The sequence below is a fragment of the Emydura macquarii genome, unplaced genomic scaffold (genome assembly GCF_026122565.2).
Source record: "Emydura macquarii macquarii isolate MOO-44397 ecotype Brisbane River unplaced genomic scaffold, CSIRO-AGI_Emac_v2 contig_2676, whole genome shotgun sequence".
NCBI lineage: Eukaryota > Metazoa > Chordata > Testudines > Chelidae > Emydura > Emydura macquarii.
The window spans coordinates 44,535,204-44,558,332 of record NW_027132813.1 but is presented as its reverse complement, the minus strand read 5'-3'; the positions used below and the strand labels follow the sequence as shown (position 1 = coordinate 44,558,332).

The 23,129-nt window shown below is 42.7% G+C and overlaps 1 long non-coding RNA gene across 1 annotated transcript; it reads left to right on the top strand.

Moving 5' to 3' along the window:
* The first annotated feature begins 12,912 nt into the window (after positions 1-12,912).
* On the top strand, positions 12,913-22,028 carry LOC137164084 (uncharacterized). Its single transcript, XR_010922926.1, has 2 exons — positions 12,913-13,005; positions 21,658-22,028. It is a non-coding gene; the product is annotated as an uncharacterized lncRNA (long non-coding RNA).
* The last annotated feature ends 1,101 nt before the right edge of the window (positions 22,029-23,129 follow it).

Below are 23,129 nucleotides of genomic sequence, written 5' to 3'. Positions count from 1 at the left end.
TAGAAAATATATAGGTGAGCAGTTTTTATCCATTAGTTCATTATGACTCCTTGCTCCAGCCTGTCTCACCTTTCTACTGCCTTCCTCATTTCCTTCACACACACAGAATTGGCCTCCCCTCACCCCCACTGATTGCAAGAGCATTTTCTTCCACAATTCCTGCCATGTAGAATAGTCTTCCAGTACCTCCTCACCTCATCTCCAAACCATTTAAAATCTCAGCTGAGAACATCTCTTACCCTTTCCCTAATCCTTGTATATCTCTGTTTCTCTGCTATTGTTTCAATTTAACTGTCATTACATTATTTAGCTCTGTAAAGTCTTTTGGGTTGCCATTTGTGTAATGGAAAAGATCACAATTTTATATCTGCTTGTTGACATCACAAGACAGTCATGGATCTCTTAATTTGAACCACCCCTCTCCATAGCTTTGTACAGAAACAAGGCTAATAGTAAATGACCGTGAATGTACATTAACTCAAAGACATGTGAAAGTTTGTAAGAGGACTTGTATATTAGTCAGCTCCCTTCTTTAATTTATCACTTGTGGGATCTTTTTTGACTTTTTCCATTGAGTACTAATGACTGCTAGTCATAGTGCATGAATTTGTGTAACTCAGTAATTAATACACTTTGATTTCATAGCTTTTCCAGATGCATTCTGGATAGCAGCCTTTAATCTCAAAACTCCAAGGTCAGCCAGAATTCAAGTTCAAGTAATAATACCGGAGAATGGTGTACATATCTGATCAGAAGAGAATAAAACATAGGACTGGCTAGAGTATACAATGCTATTCCTTCCCCTTTTTCTTTCATCTTCGGTCTAGGTAGGCACTGAGTGTAATAGCAAATCAAAGTTGTGGCTAACAGTGGCATAATTTAGGATTAAGATTTTGACATAAATCCTCACTGGACAATACAGAGTGTAAATGTTAATGATACTATGTAACGTAAACTCTCTTTCAAAGGGCTAGAAGCTTTGCCATGTAACCCCTACATTAACACAGGTCAGCAGAAATCTAAGATTTTTAGTGTATTTGTTTCTGTGATGTTAGCACACTCTCTAGTGTGTGATAATTTAACCCATTACTTATCCCCTGTAAAAAACTGATGCATATTCATCAAATAATATTAGAACTGGGCACTAAGAAGACAGTAAAAAGGAAAACTGTTTTCTTTCTTTCTCAACATCTGGTTAGAACTATAGGACTTCTGATATAGGACTATAGGAGTTCTGATCTTTTGCTAGAATTAGGCTTTACCACAGGAACTTTTCTCCCAGCACCAGCTGGCCCCATTTCTAAATATTATAAACAGCATACCTTTAGAAATGAGCTGCAGTGTAATGACCTTTGGGTTTGTATCACATGACATAATCTAATCCAATCAGATATCCCAGTTTTAAAGAAATGCTTCCTTTAAAAGTGGATCTGATAATTGCACACAACAGAACATTTGTTTTGCTGCAATGCAAAATGTTTTGCACTTGGCATATCCTCCTTCTCCAGTATACTAAATAATACATGCGTTTTCCAAAGGATATTAAAACACAGCTTTAAAAATGAAACAGGGGAAGTAGCTCATAACATACTACAAAGGGGAAAACAATCAGTCAGAATAAATGGAGAAAATGTTAATGTCGGCCCTCATGGAAATAACACAATTTCATAACCATCTGATTTATGGAGCAGATAGTTCCAAAGACAAGCTGTGCTGATATTAGCTGCAAACAGACAGATGAAAGAACAAAAAACACAACTGCCATGACCTGCACAATAACACCTTAATATTAAGAAACCATTTCATAGCATAGATCTCTGTTAACTGTTTTGGTTAAAAGAACATTGACAGTGAGATATAAACTATTCCAGGTATAGTAAGAAACAGAGCAGCAGCTGCAATGTGTGTTCTGCTCAATGCACATGGTGCATGCTGCAGCCAAAGCAATTATACCAATCACAAGGCAATTACTGCGTGCCGAGACTTCTCTTCGAAAATGAGGCATGTTTCTGACTATTATAGTACTGTGGTTAAATATATGTTGGGTACTTCTGTTTGTTTGTGGGGGTTGAATCTCCTAGCGGTTTCAGTCACACCAGGCTGAAATCTGATATGCAGTTCGTCGGCCCAGATGTGAAATTGACTTTAGAACGTTCTGCATCATGTAAAACTTTTAAAAAGTTGAAACGCTGCCCAAGGAAGCATTATTTTCTTTTATTTTTTGTGTGTGTGTTTTGTGATTTCAGAAGCGCCAATTCACTCAGAGGAACTGTGTTATAAAAATATTAAATTTGAAACTGTGACTGCTCGTGTGGCACTTATAAATCATGATATAATTGTATCATTACCACATTGCTTTTATTTAAACATCTCCCAGCTGTTATGGGTGCTGAGCTGACACAGCTGGTACCTTACCAGCTAAAAAAGGATGTTTTTTTAAACGATGTTTGGTACCATTTAAAATCTTTACTTTGAATTCGCTGCCTTTCAGAGGTCTGCTCTCCCTTTAAAATCAACAAGCCAGATTCTCTGGTGGGCCCACTGACTTGTGGCTTTAGGCAACCTCTGCAGCTCCCCTGAGCTTCATCTGGTGTGATGCTAGGCTGGCCTCCAAACAGAGATTAAAGAAGCCCGAAGACTGCTCTAAACTGCCAAGAGACACTGGGAACTGTTCTGGCTGCCAGTAAAATGGGAACATAGAAGGTTCCCCAGTAACATCTCCTGTATCTGGGTTATAAATGACTCCCCAGGTGCAAGGCAGTGGGCTGCTGTCACTCAGGCCTGTGGCTCCATGTGACCTGCCTTTCCATGTGGGGGCCAGTTGTTTTGCTCAGCAGTGGCTTCATTGAGGGTGGCTGCTGATATTACTGTGTGACCAGCCTGGACGTGGTCCTAGGTGTGAGTGGCTTGCTCTGCTGGCTGCCTGTGTTGCTGGCTCTACGGGGTCAGGCCAGGGCAACTCCACACACAGCCCAGGCTCTGCAGGCAGGAACATTCTTGGGCCCACACAGAATGGGCCGAGCAGTTGCTTTTATCTCCCATTGCCAAGGGGACAGTGGGGATGTTGTGTGGGAGAAGGCGCTATAGGCTGCAACTCTATGGTTAGAGTCCATTGAGACTACTCTAGGGGATTGTCTTCACTTACCTCAGAGATTCAGCAGCAGTCGACCGGAGTTATGCAAACTACGCAAAAAACTTGCGTAACTCCCGTCGACTTCTGTTCTGCGCGCCATCTTCACTGCACTGTGTTGACGGGAACCACGTTCCCGTCGATGCAGCGCTACACCACTTGAGAAGGTGGTCTTAATATGTCGATTTCTAGATCGACTGAGCAGGTCTTCAGTGACCGCTCAGTCGATCCAGATAAGTCGATCTGATGGTAGTGAACTTGCCGCCGTCAGTGAAGACATAGCCTAGGACTCTAAAGTCATGGAGATTCCTAAGAAATAATCCAGAACTCCTACCATGGAGGTTCGGCCTATAATATAGTCTCCAGCCATAGAGATATAGCAGTGTGATGGAAAGTGATGCTATGTGGGCAGTCACTTTAGCCATATCTCCTAGGGCGGGGACAGGTTAGGGGCCATGTGCTAGGCAAGGTCTCTATGGTCAGGGAGCCCAGTGTAATAATGAGGGGGAGCAGCAGGGGGAAACTTGAGGCAGGACAGGGCACAGCAGCAAGGGACATGAGGAGGGAAGGGCAGGGGAGACCAGCTAGTGGAGGTGGGTGGGTTCAAGAGAAACAGAGCAGTTTCAAGAAAGGAGCCAGAGAGAAGGTGGAGGGAGCAGAGGGAGAGGAGGGACTTTGGATAGAGAACACAGGTGTAACCCACAGGCCTGCATTGCAGCGTTTAGTGGTGGAAATAAGGGAAGGAAGAGTGGGAAGGATATCATTTCTTGTTTGGGGGATTCTGAGACTGCAGACTTCCTGGACCTGGGCAGGGTGACTCTGCTGAGTGGGCTAGAATCATCCAGGAATTGGATGTGGCAGGCACGAGGCATGCTCCTTAGCTGTTTAAGCTAATTCAGACTTCCATTATGAGCAAGCAGCCTGGCAGGACACACTCAGAGTCATTCTGAATGTGGATCCAATGGATTCACAAAGGAGGGAGAGGGAAGATTTATAAATAGGAGGAGTGGGAGCCAAAAACGCAGTGGTGGAACCACTTAAGGACCAGAAGGGTCTGCTGTAAGAATTGTGTTCCAGGGATGTTGCCATTTGCTGCAGGCAGTGCACCTTGCAGACTGTTGTTACAGACTCTCCAGGGGAGTTTAAAGAATACCATGGAACTATCATTTGTTTCCCAACTTTAAAGGAGTTTGCATGCCCTTTAGAGGGAGCAAACACCATTCCACAGAGAATGAGAAGATAAATCCTCCCAGAGAAAGAGTCCTAGGTGAGTGTACGTATGTATGCACATAATTATATTTTTCATTTGAACTTGGGATAGTAACAAGTACTTCAACTTCAGGAATCCCCACCCCAGAAAGTTTTGTCTGCAGAGAGGACTTGTTATTGACACTGTACAAAATTGTTTCAGGGGTAAACTGTTTTATAGAGAGAGATGGATTCAGTAAATTTTCTCTTTTAGAGATTTTGTGTCACTCCCCTTTCATCAGAAAATTAACACTGTATCAAAGTGCTGAAAAGACTAATCTCTGGTCTGTGTCACAGCAGAAAGGTAAACTGAGGTATAGGAGGGGAAAAGAAACATTATATCTAATATTAGCATAGATGGTGCTTTCCCGAAGCCTCTTACATATGCAGATGAGTTAATGCCTCAGTATTGTCTATGAAAATATCTATAATTGGTAGTGAGAATTAATCATTTATGCAAATTACATCATTGCACTTTTTGTATAAAATTTCTGGATTTCTGGCACTCCAGGGATATGTGTTGATGCTGTGATTGTGTTATTCATTCGTCATGAATGCATGATGAGGTGGGATTCTGGTGGACAAGAGTCATGATCTTGGAATGTGGGAGAAGGGAGGGAGGGCAGAAGTGGGTGATTTTTTTAAAAGGGGGGGATGGGTGGCAAATGTTCCGCATTCCTCCCATAAAAGGTAATAGTGGCTCTGCATGCCCTGCTCTGACATGGCTCAGCTGGACAAAGCATCACTGAATCCAGACACAGGAAGCATTGTGTCTATCTGAGCTGTTCCAGCATTGACCTTGTGTCTCAGTGGCACAGTCAAGTTCCCAGGGGGAGAAAGAAAGTGGGGAATGAGAGGACAAATAGACAGACAGTGCAGGGGAAACAAAGGAGAAAATCACTCCCAGGGCAGGGGCAGGCAGACACAAAAGAGCGAATGAGAAAGGAACAAAGAAAGAGAGACAATAAGGATGGAGGCAGAAAAGAAAACAATCTTAGAAGGAAGAGTCCCCAAAGAGAAGACAACAGAGGATCACTTTTCATACATGTCCCCACCATGTTCTCCTTCATCTTTCAGTTTCCTCCCACTGCTCTGCAAACTCACTGAATATTCTACACTTAATAATCTCACAAAACACACATATCATGATGGGCATGTTCCTTTGGTTGGTGTATTTTTTTGCCTGGAACTGGAGCTGTAAAAAGCAAGCACATTAACAGCTCCTCTGGTAACAGATTCCCATTATGTTTTCTCTCACAGCAGGTAGCCTTTCTGCAGAGAAGGAGAGAAAGTAAAGAGAGGGCCCACAGGCACAACCCTTCAAACACAACTTTGCAGAATGCTTAGACGATTGCCCATCTCTCCAAATCCAAATCCAGCCTCACACAATAGAAAATCAACCACACCCATTCCATATCCAGCAGTGTGCCGCTCGGAGTCCCAGATGCAACCTTCATTAACGTTCCCTTAGTGCAATCTGGACTGGTGAATGGCTGTATCACCCCAATCTCCCACTCCTGGAGCCTTTCTTACTCTGCTTTGCTGTGATAACTCCCACTCCGGGGTGGTTCATGTACTGCCTCCAGCAAGCTTGTTGCTCCCAACTCAGTGAGTGAGTGCTTATAGCCAGCCAGCACTCCCCAGTCCCAGACACAACCCTAGGAACTTCCCTATTACAAAATTTTACATGATTATAAGTCAGAGGAAAGTAAGTCAGGTTTAGTCAAAATAAGCAAAAGCAAAACGCATTCTAAACTAAGCTAAACACTTTCAGCAATCTTATAAACTCAGATGGCTCTTACCACTGGCTGGCTGGATTCCTTTCAGCCAGGGTTTCCCCTTTAATCAGCACTTCAGTTGCGTGGTGGTGTTTATAGATGGAGGTGGAAGAAAGAAAGAAAATGGCAAAATGTCTCTCCTTTTTAAAATGTTTCTTCTCCCCTCTGGGGCTTCACCCCCCACCTTCAGGGTCAAGTGACAAACACTGTCCATGTATGGTTTCATCCACGCCCCGAGTCAGTGAGCATCACCTTATTGTGATTCCTTTGTTGACATCTAAACCAGTCCTTTGTTGCTGGAATGCTGAGCTGGATTGGGCCTATACAAGCCTTGACGAGGTGTGAACTGCCCCTCTGCTCAGAGAGTCTTGCTTGGATATGTTTTAAGCCATAAGGACACATCACCTTGCGGCGCGTCATAACCAAACACATGACATTGTAACAAACATATTATTATAACAATAATGCTCAGCACATCATGAGCATTCCAAAAACATCTTACATGACATACTTTGCATTAAACAATGCACAATTACATTATACGGGTGATCATGGGAGGGTGCAGGGTGTCACACCTTCCATGACCTTTGGGTTAATATCCTACCCAAACCTGCCAAGTGTCATGTCTCCTATGATATTTGTGCATTTCACAGGGAGAGGCAGAAAAAGAATGTTACAAATCTCATACATAAATATACTAAGAGAAATAGAAATAGTAATGCTTTAAAAATGCACCCATCAAGGAAACATTGCCTAGCAGAAATCCCAAATGTATCATTAATTGACCACTGTGACCAAGTTGACATCATGCATTGTCCATATACCATTTTGACTGAAATATTATTAGTTAGCTTATAGAAAGCATCATTGAGTTTCAGTATGGTCTCAGTTACCACTGAGGATGTCATAGCCCTCAGAGTACATTCATTTTTCCTTAGGCAATTTTAAAATAGCCAGTTTGGCCTGACCAATTAAAAACTTGGCTAATCAAGAAATATATTAGGCCCACAATCTATCAGCACTTAGCAGCCTAAGTCCCACAGATATTTTTCAAATTTCTACATGCCTAAGTCACTTTTGAATATGGGACTTGGGCTCTTAAACCACTTAGGTACTTTTGAAAATTATACACAAGAGCAGAGCAGAGACGTTTGTCTAGTACCTTAGGTTGTAAAGGACCCTTTTCTATTGCTCTATGACTCAGACAGCTGATGGGCACCTCCTACTCCCAAATGAATTCCAAGATGACATTTCCTTTTTTTTTTTTTTTTTTTAAGATTACTTGTGTGCCAAAATACAAAGTCCACAATACAAAGTCCACTGGGAAACATGTGCAGGAAGAAGCAGAGGTGTAATGGTGGTTGGACAAAATTAGCTGGAGCCTTGATGGATCTAATGAACTAAATACACTCATTTTTAATGTTGTGTAAAAGCGATCTAATCTAGCCCCCTAAATCTGGTTGGAATTAGCCTTCAGTCAGCAGTACTGCTTGACAGATAGTTGAGAGAACCTCCATACATCTGCCAACTGAAAGGTGTACAGAAGGGCAAGCAATTCCCTGACTGTTTGCCGCAAGACTCCTTATGGGTCCTGTCCAAACCATGATCAACTGCACAGTTAAAGTCTCCCCTTACAACAACATTGCATCCAGGGTCACAGGTAATCAAGGCCTGAGCAAGCAGTTACAGAAAAAGAACACAGTCCCATCACCAAGTAGGAGCTAAAAGCTGTCAAAGGCCCAAATGCGTTTCCAGCTATAGGAGATAGCCCTGCACAGTCTCAGGTAGGAAAAGGAATTGTGTCCTCAAAGCATGGGAGAGAAGAACATTCACCCCAGAACTCACACTGGAATCAGGGTTCAGAAAAACTCCCCCTTCCTGTTTCCTTAACTGGTCATCCTGATTAAAGAACTGAATGTGTCTCTTATAAAGACAACATTGGCCCATTATGCTTTCAGAAATGTAAACAATTGTGCCTTTTATGGCCATCAGTAATAGCAGTGCACCTCTCTCTAGTACAGAGAAACAGTCTTCGTTTCAAATGTACCATGAAAGTCTCTGGATCATCCTGCAGGACCATTTTTGTCAGTTAAACGCCTAACCAGCTTGAGCTGCCTTCAGCAAGCCCAGCAACTGTCCCGTGACCTCAATTTGTCATTCAGCTCCTGGACTTGGTATGACTGGGAGATTTAGCACAGGATCAGAATAGCGCCATATTGATCAGAAGGAAGGCGCGGGCAGACAGAGCCAACAGATGCTATTTTCACAATTTTCATTATGTTTTAGAATCAGACATCAACAGATATGAATGGCTGGATTTGTGCACAGATCAATGTGTCACCCCATTCTTTAAAGGTTTGTTGTTATACCAAGAGTTTATCAGCTTTGTTACTTCTCTTGTTGTATTCTGAACACTAATTCTTAATAAGTGTTCAGTTTCATTCCATCAATATGCCGTTGGGCTTGCAGCTAGCAGCAGTTTGTAAATCTAGTATGCCTCAGTACCTGTTCTCGTTAGATAAACCTTCCAGAGTTTTACTTTTTTTCCAATATTCTTCTTTTGCGGAGCATCCAACTTTTTTCTTTTATATCTGGCTGCTATAGAGATATATTTTCCCTTGCTAACTACTTCAAAAGTTTCCCAGAGTGAAGAAGGAGATGCCGCTGGGGAGTTATTTGAGTTTAATTTGTTTGTTAATATCATTTCTCATTTCTTCAAGCATTACAGGATCTTTAAGGTGCCTGATATTTTGTTTTGAGGAGCACATACATCACTTTTTGTTTGTTTCTGAACCCAGTGCTATCGTACATTCAGACTTGTTTATATTACTCTATATATGAGTAGAACGAAATGTCTATTAAAATCTGTAACAACAAAACTTAATAAACAATTCGAGTTCTACCATGTCCATGGTTAGAAACCCTGGAGCACAGCTCAACCCAGTTATTGAGCTGATTAAAATTCTAGGGGTGGGATTGTTTGTAAATCTGATCAGTTTTGTCTTGCCAAAAACAAATGGGTATTTTATGGAGTAAGAGGAAAAAGTGAAATGGTTTGCCTTTGGGCAAACATCTGAGATCTTAGCAATTCAAGACCTGCTGCTAATCATCTGTAAAGGCTGGAAGTATACTGATGGTTTTGGAGGGACTTGTGGATGGAGACAGGCATGGTCTGTAGTGTGATTTCTCCAGAGACTGGTTGCAGTTTCCTCCATTGATTTTTGCCACTGTTTTAAATAATGGGTTAGTTCAAACATTATCAGTGCAGAATAAAACTATGCTTATTTGGTGCATACTGTATGCAGTATGTTTTCTATATTTGTCACTGTGCATTGATTTCTACTAGTCTTCCTGCTTTTTCTTTTATTTATTCACTGATATGTACTTTGAACCCTTTTTCTGCATCAAAATCGTTAATGTTATACTGCACAGGAAGGGCAATGATACACCGCCCTCTTTCAAGATTTTGGCATCCCATTTAGTTCAGATGTGTTTCCTCTAACAGGAGTAAATCTGATGACTTGCTTTCATTTAGCTTGAGAAGCGAGCCTTTTTCACAATTATTGTAGTAAATCTAAGCCAATTTAAGGTGAAGAGAGTGTTTTAAATACTGCTGCTTTTGTTTCAGGGCCCCAGCTCTGCTAGCTTGCGAGAGATGTGCTATTAAAAGAGCTGAGAGAAATTTGGGGTGAAATCCTGGCTCCCTTGAAGTCAATGGCAAAGCTCTTTTTGACTTCAGGGAAGCCAAGTTTTCACTCTTTCACCATCAGACTCAAAACAATGCAAAAGTTGCTTGATTTCGAGTTTTGTTTCAAACTTCTGACTAGTGAAGTTAGTTGAATACTGAAGAAAAACAGAGTTGCAAATATAGTCATGAATAATTGACTCCAACTGAAATTGCTGCTGGCCATGGGGTCATACTATTCATTATTCAAAGTTTTTTTTCAGCTCACAGCCAGTATTTATTAAAATATTCACAGAAGTGTTCCAAATTGGACCGGAAGTGAATTATTCACTATTTACCAATCATTCTTCAGTATTTCCCTATTCAAAAAAATTCAGTCATCCTATTGGGAAGCAGAAGCAATATTCTGATCAATCACAGGCACCAGGAAATGTGCATAACAAAGAGCAATTATTTCAGCAATGAAAATGTGGGATGAACCCCTGTGAAGCTGAATTGTTGAGCTTTTTGCACAGCACTGCCATATAATCCTGTTAATCCTTTATACATAACTTAGATCAATATATTTTTAAATGCCAGTAGGCAAATACATGACTATATGGAGATGAACATATATCATTCAGCCTTTTTAGACTATAAGCTCTTTGAGACAGAGGGCATCTATCTTTGTGTTTATATAGTGCCTAGCATGACGGTATCTAGCTGACTGGTGCCACTGAGTGATATCATAATACAAATAATTATAATAAAGTTGCACTAGACAAATTACTTCCTCTATTATAGTAAAAAAAAAAAACAGGCGTGGTGCAACTGTGCTGGTGCTAAGGTTCTAACACAGCCATGCATCATGTATTTTTACCACCATGTCATAAAATCCTGAACACAGCAGTACAACATCTGACTCCTGTCTACATTGGCCCTTACAACATTGCTATCACTAGTGCAGCTGCACCACTGGCGGTAATTTTTCAGGAACTAACTTCTCGAACGTAGTCAAGGCATCTGTGACTTGAAATTAATGTTGGAAACTACCACTAGGAAAAGAAATACGACTGTTGAGTCACCACTCCTGCTGCATTCTTCAGGAAAGTCAACATTTAGGAATTTCTGTAGTTCTTGCGGCTCTGATTCCTGTCAGCTTGAGGTATTCCAGGTAGAGCATCAAGCAAGGTAATGTTCTGAACCTTACGTTCTTTTTTTTTTGTCTGAGAAACCATTTCCTCTTTTTACAATTTGGCTGCCATAGAACTGGTATAAAACCATTCTGTCATTTAGGTTTGAGCGTTCTCCTTTTTATCATGATAGTCTCCTGATCAAATCAAAACTGGATGCATTTCTGGAAGATATACTTTAGCCAAATACAAGTTATGCTTTAGTCAAACACAAGATATTGGCTGCAAAACAAGTGTAATTGGGTGAAATTTAATGACCTGTGTTATACAGGATGTCAGACTAGAAGACCTAATGCTCCCTTCCAGCCTTAAAAATCTATGATGAGGTCATTTGCCTTATTTGGTATTAAATGTTCTGGGTTCTTTTTCTTCTTCTTAGGCAAGGAAAGCAAGTCAGGGTTCAATGGCACCTTTTAATTACAGAAATGCTGATTAATTTTTCCGCTCTCTTCGTACAGTACCAGGGACAATGATGCTCCATTCCTGACTCCCTTGGCACTAGCATAATAAATGTAATGAATAATAATAATAGCAGCAGCATGGCCTTTGAAACCTTTGGACATACCCAAGGGTTTGGCCTGCACAGAAAATGAGCTACATATTGAAATTGTACAGGTGCAATTTTCTGGGACAATGTGTATAAGCAGGGCTGAAAATCAAGCATGTCTCACCCCACCTCACCTCAGGCAGATTGTCTTTGCGGAGTCCATGTCAGTATTTTGCCCTTGTAGAATAGAAGAATTTCTGCAGAAAGCTGGGATTTCGGGAAATGTATTCCTAGCTGGTAATGAGCATTGCCAAGCCTTTATTTCAGAGAGGCTGTTTCAAGGTCAGTATTAGTTGGCTTGGTGCCCTTCTGTGTGTGTGTGGTGTACATTGGTGAGGTAGAAGACAGTGTCACATGCCCTTTGATGGCTGTGTGTCATCCCAGTTTGGTTCCTTTTAACTCTTTAGCTGTCATCTCAAGCTGACCAGTAATTCCGTCTTTGTCAGGTGCAAGGCAACAGCTAGAATTGTAGATAATAAGCTCCTGACTCACAGTTCTTTGCCCAATAGTATAATCAATCATTTCAATCACTAGCACAAGTAGACTGTTTAATGTATTCATTAGTAGAATTTTTTTAATATTGGAACATAGTCTAAAGAGCAATAGGAAAACAATGCAATGAGAGGAATTCAAGTAACCCTGGGACGAATATAAATTGCTCATATATGTTGTGTAGAATTTGAAATTGGTTGCATCGTCTCAAGCATCGGACAGACCCTTTCAAACTGAGTTATGCTTTACAGTATTTACACATAAACGCTAAGTAGCTTTAAAGTTCTAACTAAACTGGGCCAGCTAAAAGCAAGGAGGTAGCAACCTAAGGCTGCAACTCTATCCCTAATATACAGCACTGTGCCGAAGCCCACTGGAGCAGTAGCACATATGTTATGTAAGATAATGTACTGTTGTCAGGCATCTGCCGTAACTGGGCATGACAGGGTGAGTTTTGTAACCTTGTTATGAGAACCAATTAGGGGCAACATTCAATTTTGCAGATACATATCATACAGAGCTACAAGGAGCTTCCCACAGTGAATTTAATTAGCAGCAAACACAAGAGTACTCAGTGACCTGCAATGCAGATAACATAGCAGTTACTGTCCAATGATGCCAGTTTATTTTTTTGAAAAGCATCCTAAAATATTTTGATACTGTATTCCATGCATTATATTAGATTGGCTTAGTCTGGTGTGATGGGGTGCCCGCCTTTCACTGGCCAGGAAAGGGTTAAGAAGGCCCTTGGAGAGGCTGCACCAGAAATAGCCAATAGGAAGGGGCTGTGTGGCAGCCAATCAGGGCCCATGAGGCCAGTATATAAGGGAGCTGCAGTGAAGCCCAAGGATAGTGTCTCCCAGGAGCTTGAAGGGGAAGGACTGGCAGCACTCTGGACAGAGCGGTAGCTGGGACTCAGCCGAGCCAAAGGCCCTGAAGCAGGGGCGAAAAAGGTACTGGGATTGTGGGGAAGTGGCCTAGGGAAATCTAAAGAGGAGTTGTGTGGGGGAGACAGCTGAATATGGCTGTGGAATTCCTCCACACACATAGGGTCCCTGGGCCAGGAGCCTGAGTAGTGGGCAGGCCTGGGTCCCATCTGCACCTCTGATTGTCATAGGACCAGTGGCAGGACTGCAGTGGACACAGCGGGAAGTGTCTAGAACAGATTGCAGAATCCCCTGGAAGTCAGGGAAGGGGACAGCATGGATTGGGACTTGACCAGAGGGCCAAGTCACAAGAAGGAGAGTCCAGCGGAGACAGGACTGAATACAAGACACTGAAGAGGGGAGGTGTCTGCCTGGCTGAGATCTGATTCCCCAGATAACCAGCAGGAGGTGGCAAGGTGGTGAGGTGGACATGTTACAGCTGGCATTATTGTGGTAATTTACCATCGAGGCTGAGTCACAGAAAGAGACTCCGGTGACCTGCCTTCTATTTCCAGGTCTGCCAGTGACTTGCTATATGAACTTGGGCAGGTTACTTTCCCTCTGTTCTTCATCTATAAAACTGGAATAATTGCATCTACCTTCCTTTTTTTTAATCTGTAGATTGCTAGGCACTTTACAAAGTGCTACATAAATGCTGAATATTGATGTTGTGGTTAGCCAGAGTAGTGTGTGTTGCAGCATGAGTTCTAGTAGTGTGTATTGTGGGGGTTGGAGAGAAGGGCTACTTTATTTTACGCTGTCCTGTTAGTAGTTTTCCCTCGTCCACCCACTCATTGTAAATTTTATTTTGCACATGTTCTGGATGCCAACAAAGGTAGATTTCAATGGCCAACCAGTAACTCACACCAAAGCCTATTTTTCTGACCAATTTATATCCCATGTATAACTTAGTGCCATTTATGTCATCCCAGAATTTGACCAAGAAACTTATAAGGGAGCTGCTTAATGTAGGCTGAATTTGACCCAAAGTGAGAAAGATTTTAAGTTTATTCCTAAATCTAACCTCTATATCCATTGTATGTAGGTTGTTTTTTTTTTTTTTTTTTTTTTTTTTAAAGAAACACAGGGGATTATAAAACAGGAGATGGCCTCTATACATGCAGGAAAAGTACTGTATTTCCAGAAAAATACTTCTAAACTTTTATTTGCCCCTCAAAGGATCACTTTCTAAGCATATTTCTATTAGAATAACCAAAGGTGTCTCTCAGAAATGTAATTCAGCTTGGACATGTCTGAGTGCTTGTTTGGTCTTTTTGAGTAATCTCCAATACTCCCCTCTGAATCTCTCCAGCCATCCCAGGGAGAAGTTGACCCAAGGCTACAACTTATCTTATAGTTTTCCAGATGTCCCAGTTTGAGTCTAATACTACTTCCACCACCTCAGCAAAACAAAGCCATCAAATTCCTTTAGTGTGACTTTCAGTGCTGAACTCCAAACAGCAAGTTAAAGTAATGAGACTGTCTGTCTGACAGACTGATTTCCTGTTCCAAACTGAAACTTGGGGCCAGTTAGTTTATAGATAAATATGGAGGAGAAAGTTAGTCCCGTGACCTTGGGCAAGTCACTTAGGAACTCTGGGCCTCAGATCCCATCTGTAAAATGGGGATAATAGCACCGCTCTTCCTCACAGGCGTGTGGTGAGGATAAACCCAGTACAAATTGTAAGGTGCTCAGATAAACTACAATGATGTGGGCCATATAGTGCCTCAGATAGATAAAATGGGCAGCCTGTGTGGTCCTTGACCTACCATACAGACATCTCATAAGGTTCTGCAGCACCTGGCCTGAACCCTTCTACATGAAAATCGCAGAGGGGTGTTTGTGAATGCTTGTGGTATGCATACTGGGACAGGCTATGTGCATGCAAGATATACACAGGTGGATGCAAACTGTCTGACTCTCTGGGTGTGTGCAGAATATGTTTTTTGTGGAAATAAGAAGCAATTCAGAACTCTGGCTAGATATACACTTTCCTTGTAATTTATTAGTTTAATTTAAATTCACTTTACAGTCAGTGCACATGATGATTATTTTGAAGGCTTAATTTTACTAGCTGCTGAAAGCAATAATGTGGCTATCAACAGACAAAATAGCTTGGCTGTTTGTTAATGCACTTGGACTGTACTATACATAACCAGGGCAGCTGTAACTGTATAGGATCAGATAAAACACATAACATAGTTGCTTTTTATGATTGTTTTACTATATTAGTAATTTTCTAGATATTTACAATTATCTATCTTTCCCAGAAAGATTTTGAGACTCTCTATGGATCCTCAGTAACATTCAGTCAGGAAAGCCTGAAAGCATCCAGAAAAATGTAACGTTTGATCTGTTGTTAGTAACAAACTTCATTACACTTTTATGTTTGCATTGATAATTTTCTGGCCATTTTAATCAGCAAAAACTATATTAATTGCCTATATTTGGATTGGGAATTTAGTTTGTTAGGATGGAGAAAACTGATTTTTATCTGCTACAAGTAGCCATCTGGAGTAAGTTTATTTGTGTTACGTGGTTTGCATGTGTTTATGCTTCAGACTGAAATAACATAAATTGCCTCCTGTGAATTTTTACATATCATATAAATGACATTTGCTTGCAACACAGTGGAATGATTACAGTGAATACTAAAATGGAAATGTTATGCAATGCAAAAATTACAATGTATAATGAACAAATTCATTTACTATAGAGTGTAAATTTATATTATGTAATTAAATGTCTACATTGTGCAGTGAAAGGCATCTTATGCCTATTGAAATACAATTAGATGGCACTGAAATGTGTGTAATATTTAGCACCATTGACATTCTATTACATAGCAGAAACAGAGGCGTATTTGTTAAATGTAGCATTGGTATAATGCAATCAACATACTGTGCATATGTCACCGTGGAGCGTTTGGTATTAAATCCTCTGGTCCACACACAAAAGTAAGATGAAGTCCTACAAAAAGATTGTGGATTATTCAAAAGCCACATTCACTGGAAACAGGGCTGTGGTGCTGCTCTTGCATCCTCTTAAATGTCAGAGGAAATTTTCCTCACTATGTGCCTGATATAAAACCAGTTGAAGTCAGTGAAGACTCCCGTTGTGTTCAACAGGCTTTGGATTGGGCTTCATATACAGTAATGAACAAGAAGTTGCTCATTTTTGAGAAATTTCCCACCTCTCTCAGTACTGGCCATTGCAGAAGGGAAAATACCAGACCCACCCACACAGCAGTCCTGTGTTCTTTCTGCATGATTCTGGTGGTGCAGAAACATCACAGCACTTGTCGTAAAGGAAAGAAGGGAAGGCTGCTTTCCAGGTCCAGTTCTTTTCTTCCATTAAAGCAGGTCTCTCTGTAAATAGCGGTGTCCGAGCTGCATCTGAGCGGCCAATGGCTGTTTATGAATATGCACTTTCATCACTCTTTCCAGCATCCATCTCTCACTGCTTTATCAAATACATTTGCAATCCGTTGAGTGTTCCACTTATTTACATACATGCAAAACAAGCCTTGGGTCAGAGCCATTACTTCACTTCTCAGGTTCATGCAGAAATGGTGGCAGCAAGGAATAGATACAGTTGCAATTTGCACCATTAGCAGAGAGCGTTCTAGGCACCTATACTGGCTGCAATGCAAATTTGAAGTAAAACCTGAAAAAACAACAAAGCCCCTATTATGTGGGCCATATATAGAGTGGCACCATCAGTGGAAAATGTAATGACAATGGCAATGATGCAATCTGATCTCTTATAAATCTTAAATCTGTACCTATGCACAGGGGATTTGTTTAGCTACATTCATGAATGTTTTAATAAAGTGTGCATGGGATATGCATTGACTCACTAGATTGCTTCGCTGGCACTTAGAATTCCTAGCTTGGCTTTTTCTTGGTGGTTTTTTTTGGTCTGGGGGTGGTCTTTGGTTTCCCCCCCCCCGGTCAGTCACTTAGGACAGGTAAAGCAGGAGAAATGGTACTGCAAGTTCATACTTTCCTCCTAATGTGCTTTTCCCTCAGTTCTGGGACACCTTCCTCTAAGGGCGATGGTAGGGTAGTTTAGCTTCCATCACCATTCCAGCCTTGGCCAGGCTGTTCAGACAGCCATAAGCAATGCCAGTTAATATCAGTCACATACCAATTAAATTGGTCTGTGAACAATCCACAGTGGACCCCCCTCCCATCCCAAACCCCAGTGCTCAGCTGCATTATGATTGTAAAACACCCTTAACATTGGCATAGCCCAAAAAGGATTATTGCATGTTAGGGGATCCTGTGGTAGCACAGAGCATGATGTAGCAGCTCTAATAACAGCCCTTCCTGATGGCCAACATAGGGAGTGTGGTTGGGGCTTCCCTGTGCCACCATGACCCCCAGGACAGATTAATGATCTCTTGGAACCATTGCAGATCGCATAATTTACAGCAACCTTTAGACTGCTCTAATTTATGCCAGGGATCTGCCTAATGCACACCCACCCTAGGATCAAAGGAACACAGAAGTGGCTGAAAGCCACATTTGCACCTTCATGAGTTGTGCTGTGGAGTCTTTGACTTCTGCCAAGGATTACGGTAAGTCACTTATTATCCCCTACAGTATTTTCCAAACTTTGTCACATTCTGTCTTCAATGACTCAATGAGTTCCACTGCTTCCCTTAGACTACTCTGTAGGCTAATAGATTGCACTATTTCTGCTATTTAGCTTAAATTTTTATCTGTAAACCTCAAATGTACCTGTGTGGAAATGGAGAGAAAAACTCTGATAGGTTCAGTTTGGGATACAGGGGGTTAAGTGAGACAGTGATGATTCTAGGGGTTTGCTTAACCAATAAACCCTTTATTTTATAATAAACAATTCTATCCTTATAATAAACAGTTCTATTTCTATAATAAACAGTTTCACAGCAAGCAATTGCACAGCAAACAGTGATAGCAAAGGGCAGGAGAACTCCGTGCACGAAAAGACAAAATGTGCCACCCAAGACTTTAGCGTTTTGTGATCTCTCCTGGATCACCACATGGCTGCCAGCATGTGACACTAGGGTGCCCAGTTTTGGAGTTCCCCAAAGAAGTTACAAGACAAACACAACAGAAAACAGTTAATCCATACTCAAACATTATGTACAGGTATACTATGCTGGCCAAATTCAGTTGCCGTTTGCTTGAGATACTGCAGACGGGAGAGAGCCACTGTGAGTGATCAGTTCACAGTGAAGCGGGCTAGTGAAGATGCGTCAGCCCGCCGAGCCGACAAGACCGGGGGATATGCAGGATGCCGGGTGGATTCAATTCCTTCTGCCACCTGGGTTTGAACTTTTATAGTTTCCCCTGGTCAGCAGAGGCTAAGCCCCATTGGTTGCTATTTGCTGCATGACCTTCTAAGGTCATGGCTTGGAGTTTAGCCAACCAGGTGCTCCTGATTTCCCGGGCAGGTATGAACCAGCCAATCAGGTGATTACAATTATCCTGGGCAGTTGCTGACCATGCACCAGCAGTTGGGGTCACTTCATTTCCTTATAAGGAGACAGGTACATGCGGCTTGTGCTGCTGAGTCATCCCTAGGCTGCCTCTTTATCCACGTGGGGGGCAGTGCATGTGGTGCTGCAGACGCCACTATGCAATTCAGTCTCCACACCTGTATTTTTATCTCACTACTAAATCCAGCCTTGTCCACTATTCTATGGATGGATGTAGTTTACTTTCTGTCTAGCACTGTGTATTTTGGATAATCATTGCTAAAGTACTAACGTGCTAACAAACATTAGTTCGGCAATCTTTAAAGTCTTTATTTCCAGGAAAAAAATCCTCATTGTTACAAAAATATTATGGGTGACAACTTCAGATGGTGTAAAGTTGCATCTGTTTACCACTCTGGATATACACCAACTGAGACTTGGACCCAATATGTCTGTCTTAAATTACTGACTACAGATGACCACTTTACTGCTGTTTACATGGACAATTCTTTGCACAAGCATAAAGATCCTGTAAATATGCCCTTCTGGGGGCAGCGGCTGGGGTTCCCCTCTGAGTCCTTCCTAGAGGGGGGCCGCTCCTCCCGACTCTCCCCTGCCGGGAGGTCACCTAATCCTTCGCCCCAGCTCTAGGCAGGGCGGGCGAGCAAGCAGTCTAGCACCCGGCCCGTAGGTGGGGCTGGTCAAGCAAGCAAGCAGTCTAGCACCCAGCCTGTAGGTGGGGCTGGTAAAGCAAGCAAGCAGTCTAGCGTCTGGGATGGTAAGGAGGGTAAAGTTCTCCCGGGGTGGCTCGGGAAGGGTGGAGGGGGACGCAGGCCCACCCGTCTCCACTGCGTCCCAGCCCAGGGTCCTGGCAGGGGTGCCTGCCACTGCGTTGGCGGGGCTCTGGCTGCAACACGCCAACCAGGTTGCCCCATACTCAGCCTCCGTTCAGGGCTGCCCCTGGGCTCCTTCCTCCCCGTACCAACAGGTACCTGATTCTCCAGGTCACCAGGATGTGGTAGTCCCATCAGGCCCTCCTCGTCCACCGGTGGCAGCTCTGGCAACTCCATGGGCTCCTCCTCAGAGGGCAGGTCCTCTGGCCCCCAGGCCACCGGTAGGGACGGTAGGTTCTCCGGGTCCCAGGCTCGGTACTGCTTGGGTCTATCTTCCTCTGGTTCCCTGGCAGCGGGTAGCCTGGGCGGGCCCTCCTCTGGCTCCCGGGCAGCAGGCCACTCAGGCGGGCTCCCCTCCGACTCCCAGGCAACAGGGGACTCAGGTAGGTTCTCCGTCAGTCCCCAGTCTGGGGTTAAGATGGGCCTTTCCCCTTCAGCGTGGGCCTCGGGCCTGGTTCTAGCGTGGAGCCTCCAGGGAGAAGCATCCTTCTCCCTCAGCCATCCCTGCCTGACTGAGCTCGCAGGCTGGGGTTTTAAAGGCCTGGCCCCACCTCCCTGCTTCCGGTCAGGTGGTGTCTGCCCAGCCTCTAAAGGCCTGGCCCCGCCTCCCTGTTTCCGGTCAGGTGATCTTCTTCAGGGTTCTAGCAGCCAGGGTGGGTTTGGTTCTCCCTCTGGGTCCCTCTCAGAGGGGAACCATCCCTCCCGGCTACAGAGCCATATCTATCAAGCACTAACAATTGACTTGTCCATTCCTGACTTCAAGTCAGTTAAAATCATTATGTAAAATAACAGCTCACCTAGAGAAAATAAGTGTAAATCCCTTGACAATTAAGCAGGGAGCTGGCAGTTCATTATTTCAGACCATCAGCTCATTATGCTCCTGAATATAATGTTAAAAGACATGACACTCCAAAATGACACGGCCTAGTTCTCAGCTGCGCTTTGATACCTCTGCTGAAGGGGGGAGGGGGAGAAGACCTGCTATTTTTTTTCCCTTATCAGAGCATACCAGCCAAAAAGCTAATTAGAACTAGCTAGCGAAGAAGTACAAGGAGGACTTGTATTATAGTGAGGTTATGCTGTAGCTGTGTTACCGAGTGGGTGTCTCTGAAATACCTGGTCAACCTACACGTTAAAAAGTGTGTGTGTGTGTGTGTGTGTGTGTCTTGTTTTCTGAACTACTGCTATAAGTGCCTGACTCAAAGCCCATTGAAGAAAATAAAGACTCCAGTTGACATCGGTGAGGTTGGGATCACATCCTAACCAAGGGAGACATTAGCCAGTGTAGGGCCTGGATGGTACATGACCATATTGCCAGCATTGTTTATGGATGTTGGATCTATTTCTTTTAAACTGTTTAACTTTTAAAAACATTAGTCAGGAAAAAAAATACACCTAGAAATTCAGGACTAGTTCCCCATCTACATTATGACTGTGTGGTCTCCACAGCAGACAGGGAGGAAAGATAGTTCAGTTGGTTAAGATATTTGCTTAGCACTTCAGAGAGTGAGGTTCAGTTTCCTGCTCTGAAGTACAAATTATGCTATTTTTGAGAGCTGTTCCATTGTGATTGAGAGGGTTGGCAGCTGTACCAGCAATCTTATTGTGAATCCGGAGATATAATTTCTTTAAGCTGCAGTGATCATGTGAAAATCTGGCTTTAATTTAAAAAATAAAATAAAATAAATCAGATTCCAGCCCTTATTCTTGGGGGGTGGGAACTTGCAAAAACAAGAACTCAAATAAAAAGAATCCAAAATTAGAGCTAGTTAGAGGGGGAGAGTCTTGTTTTTGGCTTTTTATGTGGAAAAATGTAGATATGAACACATTTATTTTTCATTGAAATCAGAACAATCATTCCTCTTCCAAAAACCCCCCAACAAAACCTCAGGGCAAAAATTTGTTTTTTTAGTGGACAGTTTTAGGCAAAATTGAAATTTTCCATGAAAACAGTTTTGGGGGAGCGGGGGCGGGGGAGATCATCTAGGGGAAAACACAATTTTCTGACAAAACAGTTTTGTTGGAAAATGACTTGTGATCTCATGGTTTTTAAGACTTATTAGGCTTGAGTCAAGATTTTTGAACACTTGAGGCTAGCAAAACTAGATTAGCCAGTGGGTATCAATTAGTGGTGAGATAAGGAAAGAGATTTAAAAAAAATGTGGGCAGGGTGTCCAATTTCTAGTTTTGTAGGAGGCTTAAAGACACAATAGAGAAGCTAAAAATCAACTAACAAAACTGATACCTTTAAATGAAGGAGCTGGAAGAGGGGGTGAGACAAAATAAAGGAGTTGTCCTTTTTCTTACTGTTCCAATAGGTAGAAGATGAAGATGGCGAGATGAGAAATACACTCATACTAGTGCCACTGACCAGAGCCAGAGACAGTCAGGAGCAGTGATGTTGAACATGTTACAGTGATGGAAACTGCATTAAATACAAGTACCAGTTCTCCAACAGGTCTGGAGCCTGGCAGCCACTGCAGGATTGCATGGGTGCATTATAGTGCAATGCAGCTAGAAAAAAGAGAATATCCAGGCTGTTTGAATATCTCTTCTCCTTCCAGAACCCAAATCTACTATCTCCTGTGTTTTCTGCCCCGTAAATTGAACTGTGATGTCACATCAATAAGTGATATTTCATGTCGATGTGATTCTACAAAAATCACAAGGACACTGTCAAAGAATCCAGTGTCTGGATCAGCTTGTAAACATCATATGGTCCTCCCCATTTTGGGTAGGGGGAGAAAGGAGCAATAGACAAACACAACCCCAGGTTATTCTCCATATCCGCCCCATTGCACATGGATCTTGGCTTAACTAGTCCACTTAAGACCATTGCTCTGTGGCTAATCCAATTGTGTTGATGTTTCTGTCCTGACCTGTGCACTACCCAGTTGCTAATCTGCATCTGACTCTTATTATTAGTAACCACCCACAGTGCCTTGTCCACAGATGTATATACTTGCTTCTTTGTCCTTGTCTAAGAAGGCTAGAAAGAGAAAGAAAATGCAGCAATTAGCAGGAAGAAGAGAATCAACAGTAGATTGTCCTACCTCTCACCCTTCACTCATCTCCCATTCATCCTCACACATGCCTCACCAGAAAGAAAAACCAGAAGAGTAAAGTGACCTCCGTCATTAAGTGGGGGGAAGTCAAACAGACCCTCTGCCACAGACACACACCAAATACCACCATAAGCAATGAAGAAATATGTACAAAGACACACGAGCCCAACACCGTAAAAGTAGAAATAGGGATAAAACAAACACTAGAGAATTCTAGTTTGGGCCAAACACACACTAACTCATACCCAGCAACACATGCATGTAAGGCATGCGTCCATGTCTTGTTTTATATCCATCACAGACCCAGGGACAATCCTTAAAAAAACAGGGCTGTCTGACTTAAAACTAGACCAATGGCCTGCCTGAGTGTAGGAAATTACATGCCCCAGTAAAAAGCAGGCTGCGCCCATGCTGCAGTGTGAAGCTACACATCTCAGTGAAAGGCTTTGGTGGTGGGAGGCACTGGGCAAAAGGAGGACTGCATGTCCCCACTGTCAGTGTCTTCCCCTCTGGTGGGGAAAGGCTCCAGCAGGGGGAAGGCAACAGGACACTACACTGCTCAAAATAGCAGTGTAGATAGGAGGTACAGCTTGGGTGAGTAGAGAGCCATGTAGGCATGCCCTCTGGTACACACCTGCACCCTTCAGGTGAGTCTGTACTCTGCTTGCCTCAGCCTTGCCTTGCCATCTACCCTGCTATTTAAACCTGGACTAGGGGAGTTACTC